We start from the raw sequence: 11,450 nt of genomic DNA, 5'->3' as shown, positions 1-11,450 counted from the left end.
AAAAAGGGTAGCATGTAGAGTGATTTTTAGTGCAATAAGAACTAATGAATGAGTCATGAATCATACTTGGCTTGATAGGAAGGGAGCAATAGTTCATCTTGCTCCCAAGATAGGTGAGTTGTTGTGATGGCCTTGGAAATGGGCAAAAGTATTTCTGTATGATTTGAATTTTAATGTATTTTAGATAATGTGAAAAGCAGAAAAATCTCACAATTCCCCCCAAGTATAATAATGTATTAAATGTGAAACAGAAAGGAACTTCCATTACCTTCAAAAATGACAATATTTGTCTTTGTGCCAGATTCATCAACTCCATTCACTCTCCTACTCAAGTATGAAGGAAGTAAAAAGAGCCTGTAGGAAATGTGTTTCCTTTTGAAATGGATGCCACTTCAAGTTTTGACTAGGTCTTGCCCACAGATCATCATCACAGGTTATATGACATGGCTCAAGTTATATGATCTAAGAATGCTGGCTCAGTTGCTCAGAGCTCATTGCAAATGATACTAATTACACAATAATTTAACCAGGAACTGTTTTCTCTTGCAGAGCACAAAATGTGGCCAGCTATAACACCAATGTTTGCTACTACTACAGGTGAGATCAGATAGGAGAGTCTAATCAGCCACAAACCTAAGTTAAAATATATAGCATCAAGTTTTTTGCCATTACACAGAAGAAAACCTAGTAACACATCTAGAGAAACCCTAATAATTTAAGTTATTCATTATGGGATGGTCTCAAACATCTATCTGTCAATTTCACTATATATACTCATAGAAATAAATCACCTTTAGTCTTCATAACAAATAAAAACAATGGCCTTAAAACATAAACACCCTTCACTAGGAAGCAAATGTTTAGTATCCAATGAGATTATTTTTCCCCCTTTCTTTCTCACTTAATATAGCTTTGCCTCTGTAAAAGTAAAGAATCCTCTTACAAGAAAACCTTATGATATAAACAGGCAACCAGAAGTATCAACTGACTTATGTTGTAATAAGGCAGATTGGCTGTTGGAAAATGTACAAATGTTCTTCAGAATAGCATTCACATGAAATGGGTTTTGATTGTTGCTTTGATCATTGGGTTAGAAGTGATGGAGAAAATCTTATCCACTATATAAGCTGAGTGTGGAAACCTGTATTAAGCAATCTGAGAAGCCTAAGTACAGAACATTAAGTCTCTAGAAATACCTTGTACATACAACTGAAATGGCAGAAAACAGAAATTCTCAGGCTTGCATAAATATATTTCCACTTTTCAATTTATAAGAGCAATTACTGTTGAGGGGGGAAGGATATTTCATGGGGATTAATGATCAACTAAAGGTAATGATTCCTGCCCTCAAGGTAGGCTATCAACTCTCTTCAGAGATGAAACCTAATCAATCTGTCATTATTGAGATGTTATATAGGCACTTCAAAAGAGAGAGAGAGAGGGAGAGAGAGAAAGAGATAACTATCTCATTTGATGCCAATAAACTCCCGAAGATAAAGGAACATGATCGTCTCCAGCAAGACCACTCTGATTGACTTTGTCCCAAAAACCTGTAGATAAATCTAACCACCTGACTATAAAGCTAAAATACTTGCCTACTACCACTTTTACATTAAGGCAGTGATTGTAGAAGCCACAACTTCCCTGTGGGTATGAGGGTTCTTTGTAACATGAGGTAACAACTGTTCTCACACACTCAATAAACATTATTTTGGGAGACAGCTTAGCACCAGGCACTGTCTTAGGGGCTAGAAATACTACTGTGATTAAAACACAGTCCCTATCCTCAAAAGTTATTTAGTCTACTGGGCAAGAAAGTCCAGTAAGGAATTTCAAACCAGAGTATAAAACTCTAGAATGGGTAGGAGAGGCATATATCTCAGTTTTAGAACAAGCAAAAAGGTGACTTGTGCAGGAAACAACAAATGTTGGAGGGGATGCGGAGAAAAGGGAACCCTCTTACACTGTTGGTGGGAATGTGAACTGGTGCAGCCACTCTGGAAAACTGTGTGGAGGTTCCTCAAAGAGTTAAAAATAGACCTGCCCTACGACCCAGCAATTGCACTGTTGGGGATTTACCCCAAAGATACAGATGCAGTGAAACGCCAGGACACCTGCACCCCAATGTTTATAGCAGCAATGGCCACGATAGCCAAACTGTGGAAGGAGCCTCGGTGTCCAACGAAAGATGAATGGATAAAGAAGATGTGGTTTATGTATACAATGGAATATTCCTCAGCCATTAGAAACGACAAATACCCACCATTTGCTTCAACGTGGATGGAACTGGAGGGTATTATGCTGAGTGAAGTAAGTCAGTCGGAGAAGGACAAACATTATATGTTCTCATTCATTTGGGGAATATAAATAATAGTGAAAGGGAATATAAGGGAAGGGAGAAGAAATGTGTGGGAAATATCAGAAAGGGAGACAGAACATAAAGACTGCTAACTCTGGGAAACGAACTAGGGGTGGTAGAAGGGGAGGAGGGCGGGGGGGGTGGGAGTGAATGGGTGACGGGCACTGGGGGTTATTCTGTATGTTAGTAAATTGAGCACCAATAAAAAATAAATTAAAAAAAAAAGGTGACTTGTCATTGACAAAGAAAATAATTAGATAAAATGTTGATCTCCCATGTAGGGATGACAATACCTCCAAATGCCTGAAGAAAATTCAAGAAAAAAACACCCATTCAAGCCAGTGCGAGTTGTTATGACCCAATAATTCAGGGCCTGGGTGATGAGAGATGAGGCTAGACAACAAAGGGGAGGCTAGAGCATAAAATCCCTCATAAGCAACATTAATAGATCTTATCCCAAATGCAATGGGGAAAAAACATTTGTGGGATTTGAGTGAAAAAATGACATTATCCTATTTCAGAAAAGTTACCTTAGCAAGAGAAAAGGGAGGATTAGAGTGGAGCTCAGCCTTGGTGGAGTTCAATGGAAAACCACTCCTGCAATGCAGGCAAGGGATGATAGTGGCAGGAAAAATAGAAGCACAATGATATTGTCAAGGAATAAGGACAAGACTGAAAATTGACTGAATGTTTAAGAACAGGAGAGGAGGTGGCATTCTCTAAGGTAAAAAAGGAAAATCAGATTCACAAGGCTGCATAAGACTTTCACTATAAGACTAGTGAAGGCTGAGGAGACATGCAAGCAGACGTCTGTTAGATATCTAGACATGAAGGCCTTGCTCAAAGGAGAGAAAGCGGGGACAGAAATAAAGACTTACTAAGTATCAGCATATGGTTATGCTGATAAAAACATTCAAAGCAGATCAAATTGCCTAAGGGATACAGTGAGAGCCGACAAGAAGAGAGATGAGATGAGGAATCAGCGAAGTATTTGAAACTATTTGGGTGATGGAAAGTGACAGAAAGCACACAAAGAAACAAATCGGTCAGTAGATGAGGCAGGAAAACATTAAGGAGAATGTGTGGTCATAAAAGCTCCAGTGAAATTTATTTTATTCCCAGCGTCTATGCCTCCTCTTACCATAAAGCTACCTTAACTTTGATTTGGGTAAACTGTTCATTCCATTCTCAGCCATGTTCTTCAGATTTAATTCCTAGGATCCAGGGAGTGAATGCATGGAATAAGCATGAAATCAGACTATTCTCTTTCTGCCTAAAATGATGGATTCAGGGTGGGCACCCACCTCGAATCTAGTCAGTATCAATAAAAATGAACCATAGGATTTGGAGTTACTTGAGAAATAGATCCTTCTGTTGAATTGATCTGGTGATTCTGTGAGGCTAAACCATGTAACTTTCCTCCATAAAGCCTGAGAAGGGAACCAATCCAAAGGCAGACAAGGAATAGGGGTCCTATTGACATCCCTTGAACTCAGAAGCCAGTTACAGCTTGAAGTTCATTCCCCTCATCTTCCTACAGAATCTGTCTGAAATAGTTCCATGTTTCCTCACTTTCAGAAACTTAAATCTACCTAGAAAAATGCTGCAGGTTGACTTTTCATTATATATAATATGTTCTTCTGACTGCAAAAGATAGATAAAATCATGGGAAAATGAATATTGGAGAAACTACAATGAAGAGCAGTAAATTCAGCACTAATCCCACTATTTAAGGATATTAACTGTTAAAATAGTGATATAAAATGGGATTTTAAAAATGTATATAACTAAAGTTCTTCTACCAAAAAATGGAAATAAGCCATAAGGTGTTAAAATGTCAATTTAGGCTATTTTGAATGGGAAGACTGTAAATGGATATTCTTTATTTCCTTGTGAGAGTTAACAGGTCATTTCTGGATATTACCTCAGTATGAAGGCATTTTAGGCTTTTTTTTTTCTTCCCAATTTACCATGGCTAAGCTTTCCCTATCAGAGATTACAGGATCCAGAAATGAAACAATCAGCATCTGTCATTCTCCCTTTCTTTCCAAAGAGGCATAACTTCTGTGGTTGAAATCATATGGACTTTAAGAAGAAGTTGGTGTCATAAAAATAAAACAAATACACTATATATGTATGAAGTATCCAACTGATCACTTTTTATGCCATTACCAAGTGAGCATGTAGGATTTGGAAATATCCAACAAGAGTTAAGTATAATTCTAGACCGTGTGTTTTAAAAGGTTGATTTAAACCAGTTACTCTGCCCAAATATATCAAAGTTTGGGTGGTAATATAGACCTAGCCATGTAATCTTAAAATTATACTGGATCAGAAGTTTATACCTCTGAGTTTAGCCTGTCAATCTAACACCAACCAAATTGGGCAAGAAATTTGTCCACTATATATAAAGGTGGTTTTATTTTTATTCTTCTTACTGTCAATATCAGGAGGAAAACACCTGATTTTTTGCAGAATGAGTTCACTCTGTTTCAAGCATTCAATATTTCTCATGAGAGGGATTTTTTAAACAAATTATATTCTTTAAAATATTTCATAGAAAATTACATTGAAACAAAGCCTCATCTTCTTTCCGAATAAGAAGTTGATTTGCTAAGCAGTGGCATCTTATTTTACAAATAACACTCCACGTAGTTGTGTGGAACTTAATGAAATGACATTTGAGCAATAAATACCAAAGCTTTCTCTTCTGATAGCTCACATCTTAATATAGATTCAGTGTGTACCATACCTTTGAAAGTCCAAGTGAGATTTAAGATGACGCCCAGATATTTTAATTCCATGGTATAAATTAAGGGCTTCAGCAAATATTCTAATGTTACCTTCCTCCTTACAACAATTCTTTCAACAGTTGATGAGTCCTAACCTCTACTGATATTAAAATCATGCTCTAGAGAAACATAATTTTAACCTGTCAAGTGGTTCAGATCCTCCCCAAGATAGAATAAGAATTAATTTTATTTAAGGCAATAAAATTTATTGCATAAACCAAAATTTTGTAGAAATTATAAGAGATTCATTCTTTAACTCTTAAGTCATCCCTTAGCATAAACCCTTAGCTCTATATTACCTGTTTTACCTTCCTTTCTGTCTATTCCAGTCCCTACCAACAATCTAAAGTTGGGCTTTCCACCAGATAGGTATCTCAATATTTTCTCTCATTAATGTGTGTGCTTGTCTCAACAAAGTATTTAAGGGCTTTGTTTTGCTTTTTAATGAACAGGTGACTAACAATGATTGACTATTTTCAGCATGTATATTGTGATTGCAAAAGTCCCCAGTAAAGAGTACAGAAATCACAGCATGTCTCTTGCTGCTGTGGATGTGGATTAGTTCATTTCCAAAAGAGATCCCTCTACTGCTTTAGATATTTTTTGTTGTCTCAAATGTTTTTCATGGTTTTTTTTGTTTTGTTTTGTTTTGTTTTGTTTGTTTGTTTGTTTGTTTTTGGCTGTTTTGTTTTGTTTTGAGGCAGAGTAGAAAGAGTGATCCTGGGAAGGTAGCAGAAATTTCTTATTTTCAGGATCTCCTGTCTCTTTAAAGCCTGATTTTGGTAATGTCAGGGCTCAAATCATGGTGGTGCAAGAGGAAGAGGGAAGTGGGGAGCAAGTTAGGCTTAGTTATAAGTTAGTTATAACTACCTTATAGTTATAATTACCTTATCATAGTTATCATAGTTATCCCATACCCTTCTCTGGAATCAGACCCCAGTATGAACTTAAGGAGCAATTAAAAAGCTGTTATACCCAACTCTCAGCCCTAGCCAAAGCCTTACATGTCTCTATTAAAGAAATGTTCATTTCTTAAGCCAAAATTCCAGCCTTTGTTTGTCCCTAGGCTGGAAAGACTCTTCATTTACCCAGCTGTTTAGATTAAGTGGAGATAACAGGCTGCAGCCCTGACCGCACTTACTCTCCACCCTAACCCCTAAAGCACCTCTTGAAATTTCCCAGCTTTATGAAGCACAGTGTGAAAACCATTGGTCTACAATGGTTTGTCGGAAAACTCCTGTGATTTGGTATAACCCAAAACTATCAGTTTCTCTGGATAATGTTGTATCCTTCCTTAGTCACTTAGGATTCTAATATGGTCCATTATATTCAAATATATGAGGGGTTACATTAGGAATCATATTTCCAACACATTTACCATGATTGGGGGACAACTGTAAAGCAGATTGTAGCACTGGATCTCTAATCCATCAAAAATGCCAGAACTCTGGTTACCTTTCAAGGGATGGAGTAAAAGATTATGATAGATTAAAAATAATAAATGAATATAAGTAAAAAGCAGAAAAAAAAACAGTTTAAATGCATTTTTCTGTTCAATATTCCAGAAAATTTATATTTCCTGTTTTATGAAGATTAAGAAGACCCCCAACAATATATCATGGTGCCTTGATACCTAGGTCAAGGGCTGGATGAAAACTTTAATCCTGTAACTGGACCCTACATATATGTCTGGAGCTCACACTGCCCTCTGGCTGCCAATCTAAATTAAATCCTTTCAGAAACAGAGGCACAGTCCTTCACAGAAAACCACCTTCAGTTTAGGAATTGAGATTTTTGAGAATATTTTCTGAGAGTCGCTCATCTGGGTCACAAAGTCAATACTATCTTCCTACTCTCATAACAGTACAGCACTGCTAAAGGGCCTCATCTCACTTGTAAGCATTTGATACTTCCAATGAGAAGAAATGTTTTTAAAAACCACATTCCGTAAGAATAAAAATAAACAAACTTCATAGAAAATCACAATGAGACAAATTCTTTCACCAGCATCTCTGGCTTTCACATGTTTTTGCATAATGAAAGGGCTAATATAACATAACAAATCCTAAACTGTTTTCACAAGGAGTGGAAAAAAGATGTGTAAAAGTATGCTCTGTCTTGCTTCCTTCTGTTCACAATGTATCTAAATAAAACAAATGGTGTTCTTGCTCTTTCTGTCTGTTTCCCAATCTGTTTGGATAGTAGCCACCATTCCACAGCCAACCATAATATCTGACACTTCCTGACATCATGAAAGCCACCATCTGTCTATCACCAAAACCCTGTACTTTTTAAAGACTACTTGGCTTGATCCTTAATGAAGCTTCACGTTGAATGCACAGATCAGTTTAGAAGGGATACAGGGAATAATTGACACAAGGAATCTGTATAAAATCACGTTTTCATTAGATTCAGTCTGAAAACACAAAGTGAAATATTAAGACCCCTCTGCAGGCAGAGAAAGCTCAGTTTAGTTTCAATTGTGTTTCATTTCCGATTTGCCTGTGAAAGTTTAGACAGGGTTGGACACCAAGAATAAACCTAAACTAAAACCTAAGCTTTAAATCCAATATTTTCAGTCTTGTAAAATTAAACAGTTAGACACGACTTTGCAGTGTGTATATTTGAACTATGGAAAAAGAAAAAAAAATCCATCAGTTCCTTTCCCAAGGCTTGAGAAAATCATGCCATTTAAAATTGAATCAACTTCTTCTTTAACACCTGAGCGATTATCCAGGAAACAAAAGAAGGCTCTGTATGTCTTCACTTGTAAATGTCACAGGTGAACACAAACAACTGAGTGCTGGCAATGTGAAGTCACTCTTTGTTTCACTGAACTATTGTACCTCTCTATGTGCAACTAGGGAGTGTGCTAACAAGGGAGACGGGGGAAGAATATTTTCCTAGGTGGTATTCAAGTTCTTACAGGAAAAGTACCATTTTCCAGGAAGAAGACAGAACAACAAGCTACATATACTTATTTCATTGCTGCACCACCAATGTCGTGATTATATGGCAAGTTGACTTCCCACCAGTCTTTTTTCTTCCTCCTCTCTCCTTCCCTCAGTATTATTCCTGTGGTTCCTTTAACAATCTCATAAAGCCAAGTACTGTGAAGTCACACAATTTCCTCTGGCAGTCAAGAAATACTAATAGGCACACACACACACATTACATTTACGTATGTGTATGGATAGTGTATGTATGCAAATCCACAGCAAGAGACAAAAAGAAATTGTGTTTGTGTGTATGTGCATATTATAATTTTATATATATATAGGTACATTAATCTGGAACAGGCTAAGTTTGAATCTCAAACTGGGAAAACCACTCGTGGAGTTCTATAGGAGAGTCCTTGTAAGTTCTGAGGTTGATTTGTCCAAAATATATCTTGGTAAAAAAAAAAAAAAAAAAAAAAATATATATATATATATATATATATATATATATATATATATATATCTTGGTAAAGTAAGATTAAGGGCTTCTTCTATAGCAGGTACAAGATCAGGCAATAGGGGATCCCTGGGTGGCTCAGCAGTTTAGCGCCTGCCTTCCGCCCAGGGCTTGATTCTGGAATCTCCAGATCAAGTCCCACATCGGGATCCCTGCGTGGAGCCTGCTTCTCCTTCTGCCTGTGTCTCTGCCTCTCTCTCTCCCTGTCTCTCATGAATAAATAAAAAATCTTAAAAAAAAAAAAAAAAGATCAGGCAATACATCTTTATTTCACTGAATTCTGTTCTGGACACTCTTATTAACCTTTTTTTCTTCCATTAAAGAGGCAATGGAGGCTTAGGGAAGGTAACTAACTTGCCCAAGATCCCACAACTAAGAAGTTCTGGATCCCAGATTCAAACCAAAATGACCTGATTCAAACTCTGTGCTCTTTCCCATTACCGTCCTACATTACCTCTTGGTTACACTGTGTACCTAATGCATTCTACTGCCGCATTATAAACTTGGAGGGGGGGATCCCTGGGTGGCTCAGTGGTTTGGCGCCTGCCTTCGGCCCAGGGTGTGATCCTGGAGTCCCGGGATCGAGTCCCACATCAGGCTCCCTGCATGGAGCCTGCTTCTCCCTCTGCCTGTGTCTCTGCCTCTCTCTCTCTCTCTCTCTGTCTCTCTCATGAATAAATAAATAAAATCTTAAAAAAAAATAAAATAAAATAAACTTGGAGGGGTGGGGGTGGGGTTGGGGGGCTGTCACTAGGGGGAGCAAGATAACAGTGGATGCCAAAATGTCTTCATCCACACTGGCGACAGCCTACACAATCACCACCACGGAAGTCTCAACACTTATATCTGCAAGGATAATAGTGCTTTGGACAGACAGGTGACTCCAAGCCAGCTTACCAGTCTTAGAAGAAAAAATCTAATTGCATTTTGCCCCACATTGTACATATTGAAAGAGCCCCAAATCATTAAAAAGCAGCCTCATTGCTCCTCTTTGTTCAACTCTTCATCAATGTTTTCAGATGGAAAGTGAAGAATAAATTATCCACTTGAAATAATAGTGAGGGAGGCAAACAAGTCACTTGAGTAGATAGACTGTCATAGACTATACCTCCATTCTAACAGGTACTTAAAATCAACAGATGGATGAGGGAGCTATATTCAACATGGTACCTGGTCATGGAAATAGTTATAGATTTTTTTTTTCCCCTGGACAAACTCAAAGTAAAGCATTTATGTCCATAGCTTTGGGTCATCTTGTTTTTGCTTATCACCTATCAAAGCACCTCAATAAGTAAAAATATACAGCCTTCAGCTGATTTACAAATAAAACAAGCATTCAGTCCTTTTACTGCGTGGGTGGCCTGAACAGTATGGTAGTGTTGAGGCTCTCAGTGGATGTTAAATTTTACTCTTAAACTTAATAACCTTTAATTCCCTCTCATTTGTTACATACAAATGCATATTCATTTTATGTCACACTTGCATCTACTAAGGAATTAAGGTTCATATTTTTCCAACCTGGAGATAGGGCATTGTACTTTTTAGAATGGAAACAATACATGAGAAAAAAATGAAAGCAGATTGTTTAAATAAAGAGTGAATAAATTATTCAGACCAGCTGTGTGGATTTGGAAGAAAAACTTTTCCATCTTGATTAAAACCTCTTAATTTGTTTTCTGCTCTAGTCAAAGAGCAGGGCTACAATAAGTTGCGACCAAAGTGGTGTCTGCCGCAACTGGCTGAGCCAGCTTAAACAGCTATAGCCACCTCATTGTATCTTAAATTTTAGAATAAGGATTCCTTTTGGAAAAAGACCTTTTTTATAATGATGAACATTTTTACATTTAAAAAGTCCAATATGCTAATGAAAATATTATTTGTTATTTTTAAAGGATGGAAAAGTTCCAAGGACTACAATATGTATACCTTCCAACAACAACAACAACAGCAACAAATGCTATGAGATAAAGAGAGATACTGTTTATTCATTATCCCTCCATCTGCTAAAGGCTCTTTAGGTTGGGAATCAGTAAACTTAAAAAGCCTTTTCCTCTCAATATAAAGGCTACTTTGCCCTCACTTAAGTCTTAATTTTTTTTAATGTAGATTTGTATATTTTGGTTCATAGTAATTATAGACTACAAATAGAAAAATTAGCTTAAGAGACTCTCATTTTTATGTGTCATGCCATAAACTTGACTTTTTAAAATGTTACAGTAATGAATGATCCCTAAATAAAGTATTTTGTAATTATAAACTGAAAGCAATGACCTCTCTACATTAAACTTTTATAGATTTTTTTCGTATGTGCAATTTTCAAACACTTTATAAATTTCAAAACTTAAAAAGCATAATTATTTTTCTAGGCTATTGATGAAAAAGATACCAAATTTATAGCATAGAAATTATTGTTTTTGTTTCTGCAATATCTTTTTGGTGTTATCAAAGTAACTCAAAAGATAAAAACCTTGACTGTCCACAGAGACTCCCTGGAAGGAACCTTGTACCTAATATTCCTGTTTGAAGGAAGCAACTCGAATAAAACATCTGTCATCTCCCCACCAGGTTTGGTTCTTTTCTAATAAATTGTTGCACAACACCATTTATTGGGTATTCAGGGTATTTGAACAGTGCCTGCAGTGTAAATGTTGGCTAGAGAGAGGAAGAAAGAGAGGAAAAAAAAGCATCCATAAATTATAAATAATATTCAACATAAACAGCCCCAAAGATATTTGTAGAAGTACCTAGAGTATAGGGAGTTGTGTTGTAAGCAGTAGGTCTTTCATTAGCTATGCAAATTTACCAAGTAAAATGAAAAAGAAAAAAAAGCTTTCATTAACCAC

The 11,450-nt window shown here is 36.7% G+C and overlaps 1 long non-coding RNA gene across 1 annotated transcript; it reads left to right on the top strand.

Moving 5' to 3' along the window:
- Positions 1–547: 547 nt before the first annotated feature.
- On the top strand, positions 548–11,206 carry LOC140609515 (uncharacterized). Its single transcript, XR_012011329.1, has 2 exons — positions 548–597; positions 11,090–11,206. It is a non-coding gene; the product is annotated as an uncharacterized lncRNA (long non-coding RNA).
- The last annotated feature ends 244 nt before the right edge of the window (positions 11,207–11,450 follow it).

This window comes from Canis lupus, chromosome 18 (genome assembly GCF_048164855.1).
Source record: "Canis lupus baileyi chromosome 18, mCanLup2.hap1, whole genome shotgun sequence".
NCBI lineage: Eukaryota > Metazoa > Chordata > Mammalia > Carnivora > Canidae > Canis > Canis lupus.
The sequence above is the reverse complement of the archived record's forward strand: the minus strand, read 5'-3'. Positions and strand labels throughout refer to the sequence as shown.